The 24,843-nt window shown below is 50.9% G+C and overlaps 1 protein-coding gene and 2 gene segments (V, D, J or C); 1 reads left to right on the forward strand and 2 right to left on the reverse strand.

The window, feature by feature from the left end:
• LOC144330488 (uncharacterized) overlaps window positions 1–15,321 on the forward strand; it is a 61,380-nt gene extending 46,059 nt beyond the window's left edge. For 9 of the 32 annotated variants that reach the window (XR_013396714.1, XR_013396715.1, XR_013396717.1 and 6 more), the window contains 3 exons: window positions 1,167–4,105; window positions 4,911–5,105; window positions 5,503–15,321. The gene's annotated coding sequence lies outside the window, so the exon portion shown is untranslated. The remainder of the gene's footprint in view (window positions 1–1,166; window positions 4,106–4,910; window positions 5,106–5,502) is intronic. The other 23 variants (XR_013396742.1, XR_013396739.1, XR_013396740.1 and 20 more) reach the window with 23 other exon arrangements.
• Window positions 1–24,843, reverse strand: part of LOC710905 (immunoglobulin heavy constant gamma 1-like) — a 287,235-nt gene that overhangs the window by 188,040 nt on the left and 74,352 nt on the right.
• The window catches only part of LOC106995637 (immunoglobulin heavy constant delta-like), a 727,209-nt gene that overhangs the window by 116,353 nt on the left and 586,013 nt on the right, over window positions 1–24,843 (reverse strand).

A 24,843-nucleotide genomic window follows, 5' to 3' on the forward strand; every position in this document is an offset into this window, starting at 1 on the left:
GACATTTGCTTCGTTCTCAGTTTGGGGCTATGACAATCAGATGTTCTGCACATCTTTGCCTATGAGGCTCTCAGGGAGGGCTCTAGGGCTGGCATTGCCTGTAGGGTTCTGCTTTGTCACAGGGAGTTCCTGCCAGTGCTTTTCAGAGTGTGTGTGCCCAGCAGCAATGCCTGAAGGTGCCCACTGAACTTTGCTCTTGCATCAGGCACTTTCTGTGTGCTTGCTTCTGTGCTGCCCCACATTCAGGAGAATTTATTCAGATCTGTGCTGCAAATTCACCTCACTGATTCTCTCTTCAGCTGTGTCTACATCAGCTGTTAAGCATCCCATGATGCAGCCGTGTGGGCACAGGGCAAACTTTCGAATGATGACAGCATAGGATAGCGGCTGCTCCTCCTTCCCTCTGCCCTTTCCACAGACTGTCCTCCAGGGCTCACTCCCAGCTATTGATCCCAAACACCAGTTTATGGAACTCTCTGCACGGGAAAGCAGAAACAGCAAAGGGCCCTGCTCAGGCTCTGCCTGCCCCTCTTTCATACCCACCACAGCTGTTTCCCTGGGGCCTATGCAAGCTTCCCAGCTGCCTCTCATTTTCTGTTTACTCTGCTCGCTGCCCGGTGCGGATGATATATGGGGAGGAGTCTGGTGTGTTTTGGGTGTTGATGGACACCCCTAGGCCCTACTTCTCAGACGCTTCCCCCAGCCCCTCAGCCCCAGAAGTAGGAGCCTTTACAGCAGGGTTTTGGGACTGGGGCTGTGTCACTGTGGGCATAGCAAGTAGTACTAGTACAATATCCTCACAGTGACATGAGCCCCCACAAAATCCTCCTGTCCCTGCAGGTGTCAACAAGTCCCCCCTTGCTGTCTCTGGCCAGTTATCCTGCTGAGACTGTGATTTCCAGGGGGTTTTTGTCTGAAACTCATGTGTCTTGGAGAGGACTCTGAGCCCATTGCTGTACAGGGGGCTCCTCCTTTGTCCTGGGGGAGTTGCGTGGACCCTGTTTTTGGTCAAGGGAAGCACTTGCTGGTGGAGGAGACCTTCCCTCCTCTCTTTCTCGGGAGCCCCCGCTGATGCTGTTGCCTGGTGTTTCTCAGGGCTGGTTCTGGGGGCTCGGCAGAGTCTGCCCCGTTCCAGGTGGGACTGCGGGTCTGTTCTGTTTCCACAGGGTGTGGTTCGTCCGCCAGTGAGGGGCTCGGGACGTCAGCAGCTGGTCTCTGTCCCTGCGGTCTGGGCTCGGGCTCACTGCTCCCCTGCCCTCCAGGTCGGTCACTGACTCAGTTACTCTCCAGCCGGCTCCATGACTGTTCCGTGGTGGCTGCAGGTCTCTTCCCAGGAGAGGCCTGTGAGCGGACCGGGATGTCTGGGAGCCCTGCATTCTCCCGTGATGTTGCTGCCTGGATCCCTCGTCTTTGAAGGGAGTGCTGAGCCTCCCTGCAGGTGCGGGCGGTGACAGACACAGGCGGACGTGCGTCAAGGTGTTGGAGGCCGATTTGTTTCAGTGCCTTCTGCCTGTGGAAGGGCTGAGCTCCCTGCTTCTGTGCTCAGGATGCTGCCCTGTAAATGGGCAGTGAGGGCAAGGGCCCAGGCCTGCATGGCAAAGACTTGGGTGAGCCTTTGTCCTAGAAATACAACAGCTGGGCCTGAGAGGGGAGCGTGGCCGGAGGAAGGTGAGGGCATGGGCAGTGTGTAGGTGGGAATGCAGGGTCAGTGCCATGGCTCAGGGGCCCCAGGAGAGGAAGAGCTCAAGTTGTGGACAGGAGAGGGCAAGGGATGGGCACAGGCAGGAGAAACTGATGCTCTGCAGCAGAACAGGGGAGGGCCTGCAGGTGTAGGGTTGGCCTAGTAGGGGTGTCTGGAGGGAGGGACAGGGGTCTGGGTGGAGACCAGGGTGGGGACTGCAGGGACGGGACCCCAGGGTTGTCTGTGTGGGCGGCAAGAACAGCGGGGGAGAAAGGGCTGGAGGCAGAGTCGGGTCTCCCCATGGTGTGGGCTGCAGGGTCGGGTCTCCCCAGGGTGTGGGCTGCAGGGAGGGGCTGCACAGGGTGCTCCCCCGAAGGAGGGAGGAGGGAGGGAGCACAGAGGCACTGGGAGTAAACGGGGAAGGAAATGGCAGTGACCTGAGTGCCAGGTGGTCCCGGTTTGGGGTTGAACTGTGTGGGAACAGCTTCCTGGCCTGTGTGTAAGTGGAAGGGGGAGGGCGCTGAGGTCTGGGGCAGGAAGCAGTGGTAGCAAGGCAGGTCCTGGCCCTGTGGGTCTGGGGCTTATCTTCTTCCTGTGAGCTGTGTTGGTGGCTCCTGTGTGCGGTGTCCCGGACCTGTGGTCTGGTGGAGCCCAGGCCTCCCAGGGACAGCAGGGCAGCCGGGGCTGGATGAACCTGAGGGGCAGATCAGTGTGTCCCTGGGGCCACTGCCTCCACTTGTGACCAGCATTGCTGTGGGGATCTGGGCATGAGGCCCCTTCTCCCAGGAGGGAAAGCGCGTGAGTGAGACCCTAAGTCCATACCCCATGGGGGCTCTGACCTTCCTGTAGAGCCGCTGGACAGGGGTGGGTGGGGTGTGTGGGTGGGGGTGGGGGTGGGGGTGGGGAGCCCGGCCCCTCCCAGATGCACCCTGCTCTGCTCCAAGGTGTGTGCTTGGGCGCTGCAGGGTGGCTGGGCCTGGGCTGCCTGGGGTGCCTGAGGTGGCTGCATTCCCAGAGCCGGGACTGAGGCCCAGTGGGGTCTGGGGAGGAGCCTGAATGGGGCTCCATGGAGGAACTGCCTTGGATGACACCCCTATTTTGAGGAGGACATGGGGTCTAGCTGGGAGGAAGGGGAGTGGGCCACCTCCTTGGGATCCTCCTGGGGCCACCTCAGCCCGGGGGCTCTGTGCTTGGCGACCTGCCAGAAGTTCCTCCCGGCCCAGACCCCAGAGTCTGTGCTGCACCAGGGCAGGGAGGAAGGGCCTGTGGCCTGGTCGAGGTCGGGCCCACAGTGGTGTCCCCTAAGCCCGACTCTGCTTCACGTGCTCGCCCCGCAGCAGGCCCTGAGTGAGGGACAGAGACAGGGCGGGGTCTTTGGTCCTGGTGGCCTCTGGGGCGGATTCCAGTGGGGGAGTCATCAGGGTCAGGGTCCCCCAGGGTACTGGGGTGAATGAGCTCCTGGAGTCGGCTCTGGATGTGGGGTTTGTGCCTGGGCTGCCTGGCGTTGATGTTGGGAGGTGCCGGTGACCCCTGTTTCCCTGAGGGACTGTTGGTGGTGGTAGGGTCAGTTCTGGCCAGGGGCACTGGGGCCAGGGCAGTAGGATGGGGTCCAGCCCCTTCCCTGACCCCCCAGAGCCCCGGTCCCCGTGCTCACCATTCAGTGGGGACTGCGTTGTGCTCCGGGTGCTGGGGATCATGCGAGCTGGGTAGGACCGAGGTTTGGGGCGGCTGCTCCCCTCTCTGGCTAGGCCTCCGGCAGTGGCCAGGAGACAGTTTTGGACATAGCTTTTCTCACAGTGATAGTTCCAGCTATACCCACCGTGACTCAGGGCTGTTCAGAATCCGCCCAGGCTCCCTGAGCTCTGGGGCCTCCGGGGTGGGGCTGGGCTGCTGGGCGGGGTCTCCTTCAGGGGCTCTGAGGCTGTGGCTCGTTTTAGGTGTGGGGCGAGGAGTGGGAGCCCAGCTAGTGGAGCACCCGCAGAGACCGGGGCCTGTACACGTTCCGCCCGGTGTATGGGTGGCTCAGGCCCCTCTGGGCAGGTCGGCCTCAACGGGGAGGGTGGTTGGGTCCTGCTCGTTTTCCTTTGGGTTAATGGGATTCATCTCCTGGCCGCAGACCCCCTTAGGCTGCCCCTGTCCCTCCAGCAATGCAAGACATGGCAGGTCACCCTGGAGGGAGGCATGTTCTGGCCTGGGTGTCGGGTGTGGCACCTCAGATCCTCCTGCGTGCTCTGGGTTGAGCAGGACGACAGATGACCCAGGGCCCCCACCCTGTCTGAGGACATTTTTGCTGCAGCAACTGTGGGAGCTGACAGTATTCACGGCCACGCCACGGTCATCATCGTAGTCAAGGCTTTCTAAGAATTTCATTGTGACAAAGCCTCCTATGAAATGGGGCCACGCTCTGCTTCCTGAGGGTTGCTGGTGAGTCCCGGATTTCCCGCAGAGGCGGGCGGGACACCTTGAGGGTCCCAGCAGGAGCTGGGTGGGAGACTGTGGGGAGAGGGCCTGTGTCTTGTGTTCCTTGGGCCGTGGGACAGGGTGGAGGCTGAGGGCGTCTTTCCCAGGGGATCACAGAACTGCACCTCTGCTGTGGAGGGGCATCCAGCATGTGGGCCTGGGCTGTGGGGTGCAGGGCAGGAGGGGGCGGGCACGGGAGGGGTGTGGCCCAGTCATTCCTGCGTTCACAATCTTTCTTGACCTGGGCACCTGCACTAGACCCTGGCCTGGAGGGGGCGGCTTCCTAGCCTGCAGCGTCCCTGTCGTCTGCTCTGGCTCTGGAGCTGGGGACAGGCGCCAGGCAGGAGGTCAGCAGCCTCCTAGGACAGCAGGGGGGCCCAGGCCAGTGCCTAGCCGACTTCCCCAGGAGAGGGGTCCCAGGGATGGGGAGATAATGATTTCTAGAAGGGTCTGTGTCTCTGAGTGTGCAAATTTGTCCAAACTGTCCACCAGGTGTGGTCAGGTAAACGCAGGCAGACTTGAGTTCAGGCGGAGGAAACTGAGTTTTGTCATTCACTCCCTACTGACTCTAGGGGAATGAGCCAAGCTCCATTATCATCTGTGCAGAAGCGACAGCCTTGTAAAGGGAGGTGGTACAGGGAGCAGGGAGGGTGCTCGGGGCCCAGTCATCAGCGAAGGGAAAAGTTGCCCAGCGCTGGTCAGCGTCCCTGGGATGGGGCCCGCTGTGTCCGCGCCGGCCACTGTTGAGGTCAGGATTCTGTCCTCCCAGAGCCTGGAGACACCGGCCCCATCTTCCCAATGGGGACACTTCAGGGAGCGGCTCTCAAGTCCTGAGAAAGACCCTCCTGGCCACAGGAGATGCACAGACATCGGGAACGGACGGAGGAAGGACGTGCAGTTGCAGCCTTTTCAGCAGACGCCCTGAGAACCGGAGGTCGGGAGTTGGAGCAAACGGTCAGTTCTGGTGCGTGGAGCTTTCTCAGACAGGTGTTGATGGGGCTGGGGTCAGCCTAGGGGTGTGCCCTGAAGCCACTGGAAGCCCTGCTGGGGTCTGGCTGTCTCTTGGTGCAGGGGGTGGAGGGAGCCCTTATGATAGAGCTCTGGGGGGCCTCGAGGAGACCATCCCTGCAGCAGCCGGGCCATGCTCTGAGGATGTGGGGCAAGGCCCCCCACTGTCTTTGAGTGTAGGGTGGTGACTTCTTTGCACAGGAGTCTCACAGGGGCACAGTACAGGTGTCAGTGGGCTGCAGGGCTGGGGGACATCAGAGCCGCTCTCTGGGCTTGGCAGCCACCTCAGGTGGGATCAGAAGGGGAGGCAGTGCCTGGCACTTTCCCTCCAGGCCTCTCTCCATGGTGTCCAGGGTAGCTTCTGGAGCTTTGGTGCCAATTCCTGCCGCCAGGGTCCTACCCTTCCTGATGCCGTGATGCTTGAGGGCTCTGGAGGAAGCCCCGGCCTTGGTCACTCCTGCACTGCCTGGGCCTCTAGTCCTGCTGCGCCTTGAGGGGAACCCAGGGCCCCAGCCTTGGCCCTGTAAGGTCAGATGGGGGCTGGGCTCCAGCATCTTGCCACTAGGTTTAGTTCCTAAATGACAGGGAGGCAGACTCTGCCTGAGCTCAGGACCTGTCCCCAGGCTCTGTGCCAGAGCAGGGTCCCCCAGCAGAGGCTGTGTGGGGCTGGGCAGGGTTCCCACCTTGTGGGGAGTTCCTTGGACCTGGAGACCCAGCCCTCAGCCTCCTTGATAATGAATGATGCATCCTATGGCTGTCTTGGCCCAGACCATCAAGTGGCCTCCTCACCTACCCCTCTTCAGACAGGGCCTCGGACCTAAGGCAGGAGCCCTCCCTACCCCAGACCTCCTGTGTCACAGGAAATGCACAGACATTGGGAAGGGATGGAGAAGGATGTCATCATTGGCCTGAGTGGTGGGATGAGCTAGAAATAGTTCTTAATTCCCGGTGTAAGTTGTTCTTCAATGAGATGGACAGAATTTGGCTTTCTAGGGTGTTGTTTATAACATTTGGCTCTTTACTGAAACGCAAGTTAGCCCATGTTTTACTCTGGGAACTGTGGAGTGTGATTCCTTTAATGGACTTTTCCATGTTCCTCCAAATCCTGGAGCAATTCTTATGGGAACTGATTAGTTTTCTGAAAGTCTAAACTTCACCCATAAAGCCATCTTGGCCTGAAGTCATCCGTGAGGACAATTATTTAATAATCTTAATGCTTCCTTGAGGATTATTGTTCCAATTATGATTTCCTTTTCTTCTTGAGTCAGTTTTAAGTTTTATTGCTAGAAAAATGCCAACTTGCCATCATCTCTGCTGTCATTATTTTGTGCCCAACAATTGCCTTCTGTATCTGCTGTGTCTTCCCCAGCACAGGAGGTGTACTGTCATTAACAAAGCAATGTATCCAGATCATTCAGAATCTATGCCTGCCACAGGGAGCAGGAGGCGAGTGTGAATGAAGAGCCACAGCATGGCAGGGGAGCCACTGCAAGGATGCTGAAACTCATGTGAACAGAGTTGCTGTAGGTAGGCTGCCATGGAACCTTGTGGGGAAAGCACTGCCTCTTAGGCATGGCAGTGAAAATGGGACAAGAGGGCGGCATTACCCCCAGATGGAAGATGTAGTGCTTTGCCTTGCTCCTTGGTGCATGGAGAGGGAAAGGGATGCTGCTGTAAAGTTCCTGGCTGGACTTTGGCTTGATAAGGCATGAGAACCTTTGGGAGTATGAGGGTAGGTGGGTGTGTGCACATCTTCCATAAGGAGCTGTTAGTATTGGGGCAGACGTTTCAAGTATGGCAGACAAAGGATGTTCTGCATGGGGAAATGTGGTGACACCCGTTTCACAAGGACAGCTCACATAGATGAGTGTTCAGGAAGGACCGGCACCATACCCAGTGCCTGATGTGTATCATCTCATTGAGTCCTTGCCTCAGATGCAAAAGGAAGCCATCACCACCATCACCACCATCATCATCCTCCTCCTGTGCAGATGGAGAGGCTAAGGCATAGCGAGGTGACGGAGTCTGCCCAGGACTGCAGGCCAGCTGGTGGCACAGCCGGGTTCCAATTGAATGAAGGTTGTCATCCTCAGATGGCAGGGTAGGCAGGTGGCTAGAGCTCACTTGGGAGAAGGGGAAAGGACACTGACATTGGCTAGGGATGGAGCAGGGCTTGGACTGGCTTTCCATGCACAGGCAGCTGGCGAGGCTCATGGCTGTGCTCCAGACCCGGGTGTGGACAATGAATCTTCCAGGTCTACCCTAGGCTATGGGTTTGGACAGCACTGCGATGGAGAGAAGACACTCTGTCCTGCAGTCTGTGACCAACGATGTGACTGTGGGAATGGCGCTGGCGTCTGGCTACCACTCTGGGATGGGTGGCCACCTGCCATCAGGCCCCGGGATGGGACCACCATGTGACTTCTCCCCTTGCTCCTCCAGGTCATGTCCAGAGCCCCAGGACGACCAGCAAAGCCTCTTGAGCCAGTGGCAGCTCACGTTCTGCCTTGCCGGCTACTCTTCTCCTGGGCAACGTTGGCTGCTTGCTGTGGCTCTCCCCGGTGCTGGGTGCCTGGCCTGGGCTTTCCTTCTGGGCCTGGGCAGCTGAGCTCAGCTTGGACCCAGGCAGCAGTCACAGAGGGGCCCATAGGGGCGACAGAGTCGCTTCTGTGATGATGAACGGGCGGCTGTGACAGGAGGGAGGCGACCACTCCTTAGTTTCCAAGTGCTGGGATCAGGGCCAGGGTCAGCAAAGTCCCTCCCATATTTAAAGAGCGGGTTTGGGCTTGTCCCAGGAGGACGAAGTCAGGAGCCCGTACCGGGACGTGCCTCCGCCAAAGTTCCGCCCGGACCCCAGCCTCTGCCAACGGCCCCGCTCCTCAGCTACCCCAGCTTGCTCCTAGGTTCCACGGTGGAGTCAGATGTTTCTGGGCATTTTCACCTTTATGCCTTAAATGCATGTTGAGGCCTTTAAGGAATGGTGGAGAAATAGGGTTGTGGGCAAAGGCAAATGACAACCGGAAACGATGATCCGGCAAAGGCTGCTGACACCTGGGCCCCAGGGGCGTGAGTTCATCCTTCTGCCTGGACTTTGGTGGGAGGGGCAGACTCTATGGTCTGAGACACAAAAGAACCCAAAACATACGTGTGTACAGACACACAGCAGAGGCACACACACACGTGTGCCCATGCACACACTCACAGGAGGCCCGTGGACTCTGCACAGGGAAGAAACTCCTCTGGTTGACAGTGGATGGCGCTGCAGCAGGGTCCCACCCCAAGCCCTGCCTGCCTCCCATTGCCCACCCGGCCCCGGCTTGATGGGCTCACCTCATGCTGTGGCCGGGGCCTCTTGCTTCCCGCACCCCTTTGCTGGCCTGGGGCCTGGGCCTCTCCCTGGCTGTCCTAGGGCTTGTAACTCTGGGCCCGTGCCGGCGTGCACAGAGCGTCTCTCCCTGGGAGGCTCAGGGCTGCCTCCTCGAGCTCTGTGGGCTGCACTGCCCGGGGAGCCTGTGGTGTGGGTCTTCAGGCTGCATCCTTCTACCTCCTGAGCACAGGGGTCCCAGGCGCCCTGCAGTTGCCTCCTCGGCCATCCTGTGGGTTCCCTAGGCCTTGCCCTCACTTCAGTGCCCAGGTGCTCAGGCTGTGCCTAGGTGCCAGGCGAAGGTGTGAGCATAAGCCTATCAGATACACCTGGCAGGCGTATACCAGGTGTCCCATCCCTGCCACCACGGGACCTCCCAATACGGCAACCACTGTGGACCTGTGAGGACCGATGAGGAAAAGGAGAGGCAGCTCTGGGCCAGGTTCACAGGAACTCCAGCATAGCAGATCCTACCCCAGCAGGCCCCCTTGTCCTTCCTGGGCCCTTGTCCTTCATGAGGAGCTAGCCCATCCCTAGTGGGGCTCCCATCCCCCTTCTCAGTGGGCTCCGTGCTTGCCTCGTCAGAGTCACCTCTCAGGCAGTCCTGGGATCCTCTCCTTTAGACCCACAGTGCCTTCCTGGCCGCCTGGGCTTGTGCTGGGGGCAGAAGAAATGCCTCCCCAGGTCTGTCTCTGGAGGCTCTGAGGGAGATGGGCTTGGGGGCTCTAGGAGGAGGCAGGGATTCCAGGGTGTCGGGAAGGCAGGTGTGCCGGGTCCCACCCAGTGAAGTAATAAACCGCGGGTGGTGACAGTGACCAGGTGCCCTCACTGCCCAGCCCTGCCGGTCCTCAGCCAGCGCTGCAGGGATCCCAGGCCCAGACTCTGTGGGCCTTCACTGATCCTGGCCACCCCAGGAAGGCTGCAGCCTGCGGGCACCAGCCAGGCCACATGCTCAGCCAGCCAGGGCCCACTGCCCATCCTGCACACGGGGCCACTGGGCAGGTGCCTCTCACACCCCCCGGGATATCAGTGCTCACCTCAAGCAAAGCACCCCAGCACAGCCTTGGGAGGCAGTCATGCCCTGGGGGACGATGGAGAGCAGTCCAACCCGGAGAGAGGGAGGGAGAGAGAGAGAGAGAGAGAGAGAGAGAGAGAGAGAAAAGGTGTCGGCTGTAAGGCTGCCTTAGAGGAGGTGGGCATGGCCTGCACCTCACCAAGCCTAGCCACTCTCATGGCTCTGAGTGGCTCACAGGCTTGTGAGGACCCCGTCACTGCCTGTTGAATCCCCTCAACGGCTCCTTCTAGGAACGCGCCGTGGCTGCTCTGACAATTTGCACAGCCCAGTGGCTTAAACACCACACATTTATACCATAGGTCCGGATGAATCCTACAGGGCCAAGGTCTAGGTGTGCTGGAGGCCGTGCTCCCTCGAGGCTTGTGGGGAGAACCTTCCCTGCCTCCTCCAGTCTCTGCATCCCTGAGCTCTCGGCTCCTCCGCCATCTTCAGGCCCAGGGAGTAGCGTCTGCTTGCTCGGCCTCTGCCTCTGCTTCCAACCTCACCTGGCTTCTGTCTGTGTCAGTCTCCCTCTGCCATCCTCCTAGGACACTTGTGATTACATTAGGGCTCACCCCTTTAACCCAGGAGCCCCTCTCCACTTCATTATTTTCAGCTAACTTGCTTCTGCAAAGACCCCCTTTCCCAATAAGGGCACACATTCACTGGTTCCAGGGCTGAGGACCTCACTCCAAGTCTCTCCACCTATGATGCTGTGCCTTCCAGAAACCTGTCCTTGGCAGCTCGGTCTTGACACCAAACCTGCTGGTGACCTGGACATCACAGGGTTATCCCCTCGGGCTGTGTGCAGCACGATGCAATTTCTGGGCCTGAATGTCATGCTCCCCGGGGCAGGACCTTGAGCCTGCAGCACACACCAAGCCACCTGCAGCCTCACAGGCAATGCCCTGGCTAGACAGGGAGGGGCCCAGCCCCAGCTCGGGTCCTGTAGTCTACCTGGCTATTCTCCCAAGATACCTACGTTTCTACCCTCCTGCCCTCTCCGGGCACATCTGCAGCCCCTGGGTTGCCACGTGAGGAAGGGGTGGGGCAGGGCTGAGGGTGAGGCGGAGCTCAGGGTATGGATGTGGCCTGGCTGAGGGGTGTGTGCCCAAGGGTGTGGCTGGGGTGGCATACTAAGGGTGTGGCTGAGGGGTATGTGGCTGTGAGGGGTGGTATGGCTGAAGGCGTGGATGAGGGTGTGGCTGTGGGGGTCAGTGATGGGGATGGGACTGAGGGTGGAGCTTGGCTGAGGGTTGAGTGGGGCAGGACGGGGGCAGGGCTGAAGGCAGGGTGGGGTGGGGCTTGGGGCGGGACTGGGGAGGCAGAGGGAGCTGAAGCTACCTGAGTCCAGATGCCTACAGCTGGCTGCTGCCCTGCCCACCCACTCAGATGCTCTTTTCTGCCCCCCAGTCCCTGGAGCCCAGGGATGGGATGGTGAGAGGCACATAATCCATTCCCATCCGGGATTCCTCTGGGCCCTTGACTGGGTGCGGGACTCTGGCAGGCCCCCTCTGCCCTCACATGGTGACTGTGGCTGGCAGACGCACAGCACTCCTTGCAGTCATCACTGAGGTCTTCAGTGGTAGAGGAGGCCCTGCAGTGCCGCCTATGTTCCAGACTTTGCTGGTTCCGTGGGATCTGCTGGACCACGGGGCCAAGGGATCAGCTTGTGTGTCGAGGGCCCTGGACTTGCTCTGGCCCCCTCACCCCTGACGCCCTGTGGCCCCCAGAACACGGGCTGCCCAGGGGCAGTGGCCGTGGCCTCCCAGCTGCACAGAGGCCTGGATGTCTGGTGTGCGGGCCCAGGCACGCCCCCACCTCCACTCCCCGTGCTGGCCCACACCTCGGTCCCTGGATGTCCAGATGAAGCAGCGGAGTGATGCCACAGCCCATCCCGGTGACACGCTCACCCTCAACCCCCATATCTGGGACCCTGGTCTTGTGTGGTCCCCGATGTGGAGTCCTCAAGATACACCCAGAAAGTCCTGGCCGTGAAGTAGGGGTGCAGAGTCCTGCAGAGCCACTGGGCTGGGCTGGTGCCCCCAGGAGATGGAAGCCCTGCTGGATGCCCTCCTCCCTCAGAGCTGGGGCAGCTCAGTGTGCACCTCCCCCACATCCGTCCTCTCTGCCGGCCCTGGGTGTCTGAGCAGTCGTTCTCTGCCAGCACCTCTGCAGCCTGCGGGGCCTCAGGTTCGCTGGGAGGGACCTCCCTGGCCTTCTGCGGAGGTGGAGTAAGCTCTGTCAAGGCAGCTTACTCCACCGTCCCTTCCTGTGAGTGACACCAGTGACGAAGCGGACTCCTCCACACAGGCATCCTCAGGGCCCAGGGCCCTGGGGGCACCTTCCTCTTATTTGTTGAGAAAAAAAGTGGCATTGTGCTCACACCGGGAAGCTGGAGCAGAGCTGACATGCTCGGGAAAGGGCAGAGGTCACTGGGGGTGGGAAGGGTCATCCAGTCTAGACTCAGCACCTCGTGGGCTGGTTAACTGAGGCTCAGAGTGCTGGTGCCAGGCCTGAGGCCTCGCGGTGACCCCTCTCTCTGGTTCCCAGCACCTGCCTGAGACCCGCCTCAGGCACCCATGACCTGGATCTCCCTGTTTCCTCGTCCAGGGCCTGAGGAACTGCCTCCCCAGGTCTGTCTCTGGAGGCTCTGAGGGAGATGGGCTTGGGGGCTCTAGGAGGAGGCAGGGATTCCAGGGTGTCAGGAAGGCAGGTGGGCTGGGTCCCACCCAGTGAAGTAACTGTGGGTGACATTTGGGCCTCCCCGCCTTCCCCACTGGGTGTCCCTGTGCTGGTGCTGCAGGGTCAGGGCTGCCCGTGACCCAGACACCACTGTCCCTCCTGTGAGGCTCCCGTCTGGGCATGTCCTGGGTGGATTCCTCCTTTCTGTTAAGTAGCTACATGAGGCAGGGGCTCCTGGATCCAAAGCAAATGACAGGAATTCCAGAGCCAGGTGCATCCACTCAGGGCAGCCAGTATTCATGGAGCTGCCTCTAGCACATGGAGGAGAGTGAAAGTCAGCCCGCCCCTCTCATGACAAAAGAACCTGCTGATCCCTCTCAGCCTCCAGCGTTGCAAGTGCAAGGCCAGTGGAGATAATCTGCAACATGCACGGGGGAGTGTGCCAGGGGCTGTGTGCAGGAGTATGAGTGTGCAAGAGCGAGAGCACATGGCTCCTGCTGTACCTCAAGGTGTGGGCTCCTGGTGGCTGCTCAGCGTTCCCAGGCGTGAGAGGCCCTGTGTGTCCTAAGCTGCCTGAGATTTCTGTGGCTGATCGCATCCTCAGTTTCTTGTCCACCTGTTCACTAGCAAGAGTCCAAGGCTCCAAGGACACCCTCCCTGCACATGATTGGGTGTTCATGGTGGCCTGGGCTGTGTCCTCCCCTGGGGATGAAGGTTGGGATGTCCATGGTGGCCTGGGCTGCATGCTCTTATGGGGATGAGGGTTGGGTGTCCATGATGCACTGGGCTGTGTCCTCCCCTGGGGATGAGGGTTGGGTGTCCATCGTGACCTGGGCTGTGTTTCCTTAGGGATGAGGGTTGGGTGCCATGGCATCCTGGACAGGTGCTTCCTTTCTGCACAAGGTTAGGTGACCATGATGTCCTGGCTATGGCTTCCCTGGCTTGCCTCTTTTCTGCCATGTGGGAAGAGCAGGGGAGGTTTAGTTGGTCTCAGCACATCATTCTCTCAGGATAAGTACAAGAGTGTCTGAGCTGTGAGGCCAGTGCTCCAGCTTTGAAATTGTCTTCCCCACCCTCACCTCCATCCCATCAAAGCCCGACACTTTGTGTGGCAGCAGCGAGGTGGGTGTTGGCTGTTCTCTTGGGCTGGGGGTTAGTGGTGGACAGGGAAAGGAGGGATGTTGGTCAAAGGGCATGAAGTTTCTGCTAGATGGGAGGAGTCAGGTCTTTTGATCTGTTGCACAACATGGTGACTACAGTTAACAATAATGTCTATTTCAAGATTGCTAAAAGATGAGCTTTTAAATATTCTCACCACAAAATGATAAGTGTGTGAGGTGATGGATATGCCACTTACCTTGTTTGGATCATCCCACAATATAGACAGGTATCGTCACTTCACATTGCACCCCAGGAATTTTCACGTTTGTTTTTTGTCAATTAAAAATAGAGACACAAAAGGAGAGAGGGGAGAGCAACAGACACTTCATGGAACCGTGGGCTCCTGCTACCAGGTAAAATAAACTGCAAAAAGGCTTCCCAGGGAACCATTCCCTCTTTCAAAGCCCTTGGTTACAGGAAGCCAGATTTGGGAAATCTGCCTGGATGACATTCACATGAATGGGCACGTACACGAAAAACCACGGTAACGTAATTAGAATAGTCAGAGAAACGTAGCCAGAAGAATTTGCAACATGCTCTTGTAACACCAAATTCGATCAGTTTAAAAGAAATGATAGTTATGTGGGCGATTGAAAAGTAAATGTATTCTTCTTTTTAAGGTAAAAATTTGGACCCTTGTCACGTATGCACCCCTATGTACTCTTCAAATCAGCATCATTAATTTATATACATTTTTGCTAATCTGAGTCAGCACAGGCTGCGGCTGTCAGAATGGACACCTTTGGGTTGTTGGGTTTCTCTAAGTTTCTGGGGTGAAGCTGCGTTATTCAGAACGTAGCTCTTGGCTGCCATCTCGGGGCTTATTAAGGACTGTGAACTTTATCCACAAGCCATGACAATATCTGTCCCACCGAACGCTCCCTCCAACACACTCTTATTCCTGTGATGTGTGTTAAGTGCTCCGATGATGCTGAAAACAGCTCAGGATGTGAAAAGGCAGGAACAGTTCTGAGGTCAAAGGCCGATGTCCTGTTTCTCTTTCCCTCTGTGACCAACTCCCTTCCCAGTGGTAACCAGTACCCACAGCGTGGTTTGAATTTCCGCACGCTGTTGTCTGTGCACTCGCACACACTCACACACACACAGCATGCATGTGGGTGATGCTGGGCATTTTGTGTATGAGTGGGATGCACATACACACATCTACATCCATATCATGCCCACGTATCTGTAACTTGCTTTTCCCGTGTAAGAACGTTTCTTAGAATCTGTTCAACGCATGTGTGTGAGTGATTGAAGGCATTTCTAACCCATTTTGAAGATGGCTACGTAGGACTGTACGGATATTGTACTGATGTCAATTTGACCACATCCATTGTTTCCATCTTTTGGGCTGTTCTTGTATATTTTACTTTCCGTATAACACTGTGACATTGAGAATTGGTACCTAAAACAGCCTATTTGCTTTACATTAAATTTGTAGGCTAATTTGTGTACCTTCAGAGTGTGAAAGTTTTCTACTGAGGAAAATGGGATAGATCATGTTTTTTCAGGTTTTCTTCTTGTCTTCACATGTGCTTTCTAATTCACTTCATAAATAATAATCATGAACTCCTGCGATCTCTCAGTATATGTAAAGCACCAGTCAAAGAATATGGTGTGGGTTCTCTATTTAAATCTTCACAACACCCTGTGAGGTAAGAGTGTCATCTGTATGAAGGATTTGAGACGCTGGTTCTCCAGAGTCTCTGTCCTCGCCCACCAGCATGGGACTTACCAGTGGCCGAGTGTGGATCAGACTTTTGGGACCAGTGCCCGTTTTCCCAATCACTGCACAATGTAGCCTTGGACGGCATGAGCTACCTTGGTGTCTAGGTTGTTTGTTGTTCCCGTGAATGGATTTTCTCTTTAAATTAAGTGCGATGAATAAAACTTTCACACAAATAACAGAAGCACGAAGTCTCACTATTAAAATGCAAACACAAAATAGGAAAATTGGAACTCATTTCCAACAGCTCACCTGCAGCCGATCGTACCTTCCTGTATCCTGCTGGCCACGTAGACATATTTTCTTCTAAGTAACCAGCCCAACTGCAGGGTCTTTTGGGGGTCTCACTGAGGCCAGGCGCAAATCATCGGTCTTACAGTCATCAACAACCAATGCTGATGATAAAACCACAGAGAAAAGACCTTGAAATCCACAGCTATGCAGCAACATTGCTCATTAGTACATCCCACTCATCATCCGGGGTGAGGGCCACAGCTATGCAGCAACATTGCTCATTAGTACATCCCACTCATCATCCGGGGTGAGGGCCACAGCTGTGCAGCAACATTGCTCATTAGTACATCCCATTCATCGTCCGGGGTGAGGGCCACAGCTGTGCAGCAACATTGCTCATTAGTACATCCCATTCATCGTCCGGAGTGAGGGCCACAGCTGTGCAGCAACATTGCTCATTAGTACATCCCATTCATCGTCTGGGGTGAGGGCCACAGCTGTGCAGCAACATTGCTCATTAGTACATCCCATTCATCGTCCGAGGTGAGGGCCACAGCCGTGCAGCAACATTGCTTATTAGTACATCCCACTCATCGTCCGGGGTGAGGGCCACAGCTGTGCAGCAACATTGCTCATTAGTACATCCCACTCATCGTCCGGGGTGAGGGCCAGGCAGGTACATCATTTGTCACTTACGTGATAGGTGCAGCTGTTTAAGTAGAACTTCTCAGACCAGTTCCAAGACTGCTTTAACTAAAACTCACAGCTTGGTGTTGGAGGGAAATGTTTAGCAGCAAATATCCACATCCAGACAGAGGAAAGGCCTCAAGTCAATAAACTCAGCTTCCACCTTAGGAAACTAAGAAAATAGCAAATTAAACTTACTGTGGGCAGTAGAAAGGAAATAATAAATACCAGAGCAGAAGTCAATGAAATGTAACACACACACACACACACACAAAAACTAGGAAAAAAATCAAAACCAAAACCAGTTTTTCGAGAAAATCAGTGAAATTAAACTTTAGGCATACTGATTAGAAAAACAGAGAAGACACAGATGAGCAAGATCAGGGATTTAAGAGGTGCCATCACTACAGATTCTACAGATGTTCAACCTCTAAAAGGGGAATGTTGTTTAAAAAAATGTTTCACAATAAATTCAACAGCTTAGATAAAATAGATACATTAATTGAAAGACACGGGAAAGCTCACTGGAAAAGGAACAGAAAATTGAATTTTTAGTTAAAAACTTTCCCGTAGTCTGTGTGCAGTGACTCATGCCTGTAATTCCAGCACTGTGGGAGGCTGAAGCATGAGGATTACTTGAGTCCAGGAGTTCAAGACCAGACTGGGCAACACAATAAGACCTCAAAAACAAGACAAAGCGATAAAACAACAACAACAACAAAACAGCTGGGTGTGGTGGTGCATGCCTGTAGTCCCAGCTACTCAGAAGGCTAAGGTAGGGGGATTGCTTGAGCCCAGGAGGTTGAGGCTGCTGTGAGCTATGATCATACCACTGCATTCCAGCCTCAGCAACAGAGTAAGACTCTGTCTCTTAAAAAAAACCCAAACCATGAAAAAAAGAAAAACTTCCCCACAAAGAAAACTCCAGGCCAATGACTTCATTATGAAATCTTGCAAACCTTTAAGGAAGATACAATGCCAATTTTATACAAATTCTTTCAGAAAAATGAAGAAGAGGAAATACATTCCCAACTCATTCTATGAGTCCAGCATTACCCTGATTCCAAAACTAGGCAAAGTTATTATAAGACAAAACACCCTACAGACTGATCTTCCTTGTAAATGTAGATGTAACAATTCTTAACAAATTTTGAGAAAATTGAATCCAACAATATGTAACAATAACAACGCATGATGACCAAATGGAGTTTGTCTCAGGAATGCAAAATTGGCTTGATATTAAAGAATAAATAAATGTAATTAATTCATGTTAATATAAGAACTGCATAATCAATAGGAAGCATTTAATAAATTCTAGCTTGAGTGTCTGATTAAAAACTATCAGAAAATTAGGCATAGGAGCAAACTTCCTCAATGTGATAAAGGGCATTTATAAAAACCCTACAGCTAACATCTGACACCAGAGTAAAAGATCAAACTCCAAGGTCAGGAAAAAGGCAAGAATGTCTGTTTTCACCACTTCTGTTTAACATTGTACTGGAGGTCCTACCGAGTGTGATAGAGAAAGAAAAAGACATAAATTTATCCTCACTGGAAAAGAAGAAAATCTGTCTCTCTATATAGACCACATGACTATTTGTATGGAAAATCCCGTGGAATCTAAAAAGTGCTGCTAAAATTAAGAGGAAATTTAGCAAGTGCGCAGGATATAAGATCAATTCAATTTCCTTGCTGTTTGAAGAACTTCCTTAGCCAGTCTTTAAGAGTACATCTGGTAGCAAAAATTCTTTTAGTTTTTGGTTATTTAAGAACATATTCATTTTATACTCATTTTTGAAGGATAGTTTCATTGGGTATAGAATTCACAATCAACACTTCTTGAATATTGAAAAATATCTGAGAAAGACTCCAGCATTTGAATTGGCATCCTTGATAGCTAATGCTTCCTTTCTGTCTTGCTGCTCAGTGCTGTCACCAGGTCAGTGCATGGAATAGATGGTGTTCAGTCCACATGTGTGATCACTCAACATGTATTCTAGCAGGTGGGCCAGGTGGGTGCTGAAGGGGAGGCTGAGTAGAGTGGTCTGGTGAGTGCTTGTCTAAGTAGGAACTTGCCAGGGCATAGCCAAATGCTGGAACAGTGGGGTCACAGAGTGGGAGGATGGTTTGGAGAGAGGGGCTCAAAATGACAATGGGGAGGGTAAATGTACATATATTTGTTTCTTTGTATAAAGGCGATAAGTTTATTGTACGAAGTCTGTAAATTATAATAATAAAATGATATCCATTCAACTCTACATTATCCAATAGCATGTGCCACTTACAACATTGAGCAGGCCCCCCCGCATGGGTTCTCATCTCATGGCTGGGGATCCAGATGGGGCATGGCCATGGTGTAGGTGTTTGGGAGAAATCTCCTTAAATCAGCCCTGGTCATTTATAAATTCCAAACTGATGAGCTGTTATCCACTCAGACCCTACTCAAATCACTCTGCCCTTCCTGACCGCCACCCGAACCAATGCCTTCCAACATGGTCCCTCGTTACTAACAGCGTGGAGTGTAAGGAACCACCAAGTTCAAAGCAAAGGCCTTAAACACCCTGAAAATTAAAATTTGTAAAAACGCGAATGAAACTGCCAATTTAAAATATTACCTAAATAAATAAATCTCAAAGGGATGTTTTATTGCCAAGCCAACAAATTTTAAATTATTAATTCAAAGACATTAGTGTATTAGTCCGTTTTCACACCGCTATAAAGATACTACCTGAGACTGGGTAATTTACAAAGAGAGGAGGTTTAATTAACTCACAGTTCCTCATGGCTGGGGAGGCCTCAGGCAACTTACAATCATGGCAGAAGGTGAAGGGAAAGCAAGGGATGTCTTACGTGGCAGCAGGTGAGAGAGAGAGAGAGCAGGGGAACCTGCCACTTTTAAACCATCAGATCTCACGATAACTCCCTCACTATCATGAAAACAGCCTGGGAAAAAGCACCCCTTGATCTGATCACTCCCACCTGGAGCCTCCCTGGACACATGAACATTACAATTCGAGATGACATTGGGGTGGGGACACAGAGCCAAACCATATCACATAGGAACCTAATAGAAGAATAAAGTAGGAAAACTTCCCACATCAGTAACCCTTTATCAGTTGGTAATTCCAATCTGCAAAATAAAACTATGTAATTTTACTAAGATAATGGAATCTTCTCTACAGAATGACTTTCTGGTGCAAAAGCTCCCCGACCTCACTATGAAATCTATGTGACCATTTCCCATTTGTGTAGAGTCCTCAGTTAGTACTGAGACTTCTGAAGGTCAGAAATTCCTTGGCTCATGCTGCATGGTCAGGACGAGATGTAAGAAGTATTAGCTAATAGACATGAAACAGCTTTTGTGTGAAAGATGTTACAAGACATTTAAGGTATTTGCTTATGATTAGTAAGTATTCATTGTATCATTGGAGCACATGTACTTATATACCCTGGAAAAATTTCCATCTTGGAAAAATATTATTTTGGGGAAAAAGATCAGAAAACATATTGTTAATCTTTGTTTATAGAGTCTTAGGCTTCTAAATTTGAAATTATTGGCAGTTTTCCTCCAATTGTAATGATAATCAGCCAATTTAAGGAGGTTTTTCAGTTGAAGAATTTCTTTTTCTTCTTCTTATTATTATTATACTTTAAGTTCTAGGGGTACATGTGCATAACGTGCAGGTTTGTTACATATGTATACTTGTGCCATGTTGGTGTGCTGCACCCATCAACTCGTCAGCACCCATCAACTCGTCATTTACATCAGGTATAACTCCCAATGCAATCCCTCCCCCCTCCCCCCTCCCTATGATAGGCCCCAGTGTATGATGTTCCCCTTCCCGAGTCCAAGTGATCTCATTGTTCAGTTCCCACCTATGAGTGAGAACATGTGGTGTTTGGTTTTCTGTTCTTGAGATAGTTTGCTGAGAATGATGGTTTCCAGCTGCATCCATGTCCCTACAAAGGACACAAACTCATACTTTTTTATGGCTGCATAGTATTCCATGGTGTATATGTGCCACATTTTCTTAATCCAGTCTATCACTGATGAACATTTGGGTTGATTCCAAGTCTTTGCTATTGTGAATAGTGCTGCAGTAAACATACGTGTGCATGTGTCTTTGTAGCAGCATGATTTATAATCCTTTGGGTATATACCCAGTAATGGGATGGCTGGGTCATATGGTACTTCTAGTTCTAGATCCTTGAGGCATCGCCATACTGTTTTCCATAATGGTTGAACTAGTTTACAGTCCCACCAACAGTGTAAAAGTGTTCCTATTTCTTCACATCCTCTCCAGCACCTGTCGTTTCCTGACTTTTTAATGATTGCCATTCTAACTGGTGTGAGATGGTATCTCATTGTGGTTTTGATTTGCATTTCTCTGATGGCCAGTGATGATGAGCATTTTTTCTTGTGTCTGTTGGCTGTATGAATGTCTTCTTTTGAGAACTGTCTGTTCATATCCTTTGCCCACTTTTTGATGGGGTGGTTTGTTTTTTTCTTGTAAATTTGTTTGAGTTCTTTGTAGGTTCTGGATATTAGCCCTTTGTCAGATGAGTAGATTGCAAAAATTTTCTCCCATTCTGTAGGTTGCCTGTTCACTCTGATGGTAGTTTATTTTGCTGTGCAGAAGCTCTTTAGTTTAATTAGATTCCATTTGTCAATTTTGGCTTTTGTTGCTGTTGCTTTTGGTGTTTTAGACATGAAGTCCTTGCCCATGCCTATGTCCTGAATGGTATTACCTAGGTTTTCTTCTAGGGTTTTTATGGTATTAGGTCTAACATTTAAGTCTCTAATCCATCTTGAATTAATTTTCGTATAAGGAGTAAGGAAAGGATCCAGTTTCAGCTTTCTACTTATGGCTAGCCAGTTTTCCCAGCACCATTTATTAAATAGGGAATCCTTTCCCCATTTCTTGATTTTCTCAGGTTTGTCAAAGAGCAGATGGCTGTAGATGTGTGGTATTATTTCTGAGGACTCTGTTCTGTTCTATTGGTCTATATCTCTGTTTTGGTACCAGTACCATGCTGTTTTGGTTACTGTAGCCTTGTAGTATAGTTTGAAGTCAGGTAGCATGATGCCTCCCGCTTTGTTCTTTTGACTTAGGATTGTCTTGGCAATGCGGGCTCTTTTTTGGTTCCATATGAACTTTAAAGCAGTCTTTTCCAATTCTGTGAAGAAACTCATTGGTAGCTTGATGGGGATGGCATTGAATCTATAAATTACCTTGGGCAGTATGGCCATTTTCACGATATTGTTTCTTCCATTTGTTTGTGTCCTCTTTTATTTCACTGAGCAGTGGTTTGTAGTTCTCCTTGAAGAGGTCCTTTACATCCCTTGTAAATTGGATTCCTAGGTATTTTATTCTCTTTGAAGCAATTGTGAATGGAAGTTCATTCATGATTTGGCTCTCTGTTTGTCTATTACTGGTGTATAAGAATGCTTGTGATTTTTGCACATTAATTTTGCATCCTGAGACTTTGCTGAAGTTTCTTATCAGCTTAAGGAGATTTTGGGCTGAGACAATGGGGTTTTCTAAATATACAATCATGTCATCTGCAAACAGGGACAATTTGACTTCTTCTTTTCCTAACTGAATACCCTTTATTTCTTTCTCTTGCCTGATTGCCCTAGCCAGAATTTCCAACACTATGTTGAATAGGAGTGGTGAGAGAGGGCATCCCTGTCTTGTGCCAGTTTTCAAAGGGAATTTTTCCAGTTTTTGCCCATTCAGTATGATATTGACTGTGGGTTTGTCATAAATAGCTCTTATTATTTTGTGATACGTTCCATCAATACCAAATTTATTGAGAGTTTTTAGCATGAAGGGCTGTTGAATTTTGTCAAAGGCCTTTTCTGCATCTATTGAGATAATCATGTGGTTTTTGTCTTTGGTTCTGTTTATACGCTGGATTACGTTTATTGATTTGCGTATGTTGAACCAGCCTTGCATCCCAGGGATGAAGCCCACTTGATCATGGTGGATAAGCTTTTTGATGTGCTGCTGGATCCGGTTTGCCAGTATTTTATTGAGGATTTTTGCATCGATGTTCATCAGGGATATTGATCTAAAATTCTCTTTTTTTTGTTGTTGTATCTCTGTCAGGCTTTGGTATCAGGATGATTCTGGCCTCATAAAATGAGTTAGGGAGGATTCCCTCTTTTTCTATTGATTGGAATAGTTTCAGAAGGAATGGTACCAACTCCTCCTTGTACCTCTGGTAGAGTTCAGCTGTGAATCCATCTGGTCCTGGACTTTTTTTCGTTGGTAGGCTATTAATTATTGCCTCAATTTCAGAGCCTGCTATTGGTCTATTCAGGAATTCTGCTTCTTCCTGGTTTAGTCTTGGGAGAGTATAAGTGTCCAGGAAGTTATCCATTTCGTCTAGATTTTCTAGTTTATTTGTGTAGAGGTGTTTATAGTATTCTCTGATGGTAGTTTGTATTTCTGTGGGGTCGGTGGTGATATCCCCTTTATCATTTTTTATTGTGTCTATTTGATTCTCCTCTCTTTTCTTCTTTATTAGTCTTGCTAGCAGTCTATCAATTTTGTTGATCTTTTCAAAAAACCAACTCCTGGATTCATTGATTTTTTGGAGGGTTTTTTGTGTCTCTATCTCCTTCAGTTCTGCTGTGATCTTAGTTATTTCTTGCCTTCTGGTAGCTTTTGAATGTGTTTGCTCTTGCTTCTCTAGTTCTTTTAATTGTGATGTTAGAGTGTCAATTTTAGATCTTTCCAGCTTTCTCTTGTGGGCATTTAGTGCTATAAATTTCCCTCTACACACTGCTTTAAATGTGCCCCAGAGATTCTGGTATGTTGTATCTTTGTCCTCATTGGTTTCAAATAATATCTTTATTTCTCCCTTCATTTCGTTATGTACCCAGTAGTCATTCAGGAGCAGGTTATTCAGTTTCCATGTAGTTGAGCGGTTTTGATTGAGTTTCTTAGTCCTGAGTTCTAGTTTGATTGCATTGTTGTCTGAGAGAGAGTTTGTTATAATTTCTGTTCTTGTACATTTGCTGAGGAGTGCTTTACTTCCAATTATGTGGTCAATTTTGGAATAAGTGTGATGTGGTGCTGAGTAGAATGTATATTCTGTTGATTTGGGGTGGAGAGTTCTGTAGATGTCTATTAGGTCTGCTTGCTGCAGAGATGAGTTCAATTCCTGGATATCCTTGTTAACTTTCTGTCTTGTGGATCTGTCTAATGTTGACAGTGGGGTGTTGAAGTCTCCCATTATTATTGTATGGGAGTCTAAGTCTCTTTGTAAGTCTCTAAGGACTTGCTTTATGAATCTGGGTGCTCCTGTATTGGGTGCATATATATTTAGGATAGTTAGCTCTTCTTGTTGAATTGATTCCTTTACCATTATGTAATGGCCTTGTTTGTCTCTTTTGATCTTTGATGGTTTAAAGTCTGTTTTATCAGAGACTAGTATTGCAACCCCTGCTTTTTTTGTTCTCCATTTGCTTGGTAGATCTTCCTCCATCCCTTTATTTTGAGTCTATGTATGTCTCTGCATGTGAGATGGGTCTCCTGAATACAGCAAACTGATAGGTCTTGACTCTTTATCCAGTTTGCCAGTCTGTGTCTTTTAATTGGACCATTTAGTCCATTTACATTTAAGGTTAATATTGTTATGTGTGAACTTGATCCTGCCATTATGATATTAACTGATTATTTTGCTCGTTAGTTGATGCAGTTTCTTCCTAGCCTCAATGGTCTTTACATTTTGGCATGTTTTTGCAATGGCAGGTACCGGTTGTTCCTTTCCATGTTTAGTGCTTCCTTCAGGGTCTCTTGTAAGGCAGGCCTGGTGGTGACAAAATCTCTAAGCATTTGCTTATCTGTAAAGGATTTTATTTCTCCTTCACTTATGAAACTTAGTTTGGCTGGATATGAAATTCTGGGTTTAAAATTCTTTTCTTTAAGAATGTTGAGTATTGGTCCCCACTCTCTTCTGGCTTGTAGAGTTTCTGCCGAGAGATCTGCTGTTAGTCTGATGGGCTTCCCTTTGTGGGTAACCCAACCTTTCTCTCTGGCTGCCCTTAAGATTTTTTCCTTTATTTCAACTTTGGTGAATCTGGCAATTATGTGTCTTGGAGTTGCTCTTCTCGAGGAGTATCTTTGTGGCGTTCTCTGTATTTCCTGGATTTGAATGTTGGCCTGCCCTACTAGGTTGGGGAAGTTCTCCTGGATGATATCCTGAAGAGTGTTTTCCAACTTGGTTCCATTTTCCCCCTCACTTTCAGGCACCCCAATCAGACGTAGATTTGGTCTTTTTACATAATCCCATACTTCTTGCAGGCTTTGTTCATTTCTTTTTCTTCTTTTTTCTTTAGGTTTCTCTTCTCGCTTCATTTCATTCATTTGATCCTCAATCGCTGATACTCTTTCTTCCAGTTGATCGAGTCGGTTACTGGAGCTTGTGCATTTGTCATGTATTTCTCGTGTCATGGTTTTCATCTCTGTCAATTTGTTTATGGCCTTCTCTGCATTAATTATTCTAGTTATCAATTCTTCCACTCTTTTTCAAGATTTTTAGTTTCTTTGCGCTGGGTACATGATTCCTCCTTTAGCTCTGAGAAGTTTGATGGACTGGAGCCGCCTTCTCTCATCTCGTCAAAGTCATTCTCCGTCCAGCTTTGATCCGTTGCTGATGATGAGCTGCGTTCCTTTGCAGGGGGTGATGTGCTCTTATTTTTTGAATTTCCAGCTTTTCTGCCCGCTTTTTCCCCATCTTTGTGGTTTTATCTGCCTCTGGTCTTTGAT

This window comes from Macaca mulatta, chromosome 7 (assembly GCF_049350105.2).
Source record: "Macaca mulatta isolate MMU2019108-1 chromosome 7, T2T-MMU8v2.0, whole genome shotgun sequence".
Lineage (NCBI taxonomy): Eukaryota > Metazoa > Chordata > Mammalia > Primates > Cercopithecidae > Macaca > Macaca mulatta.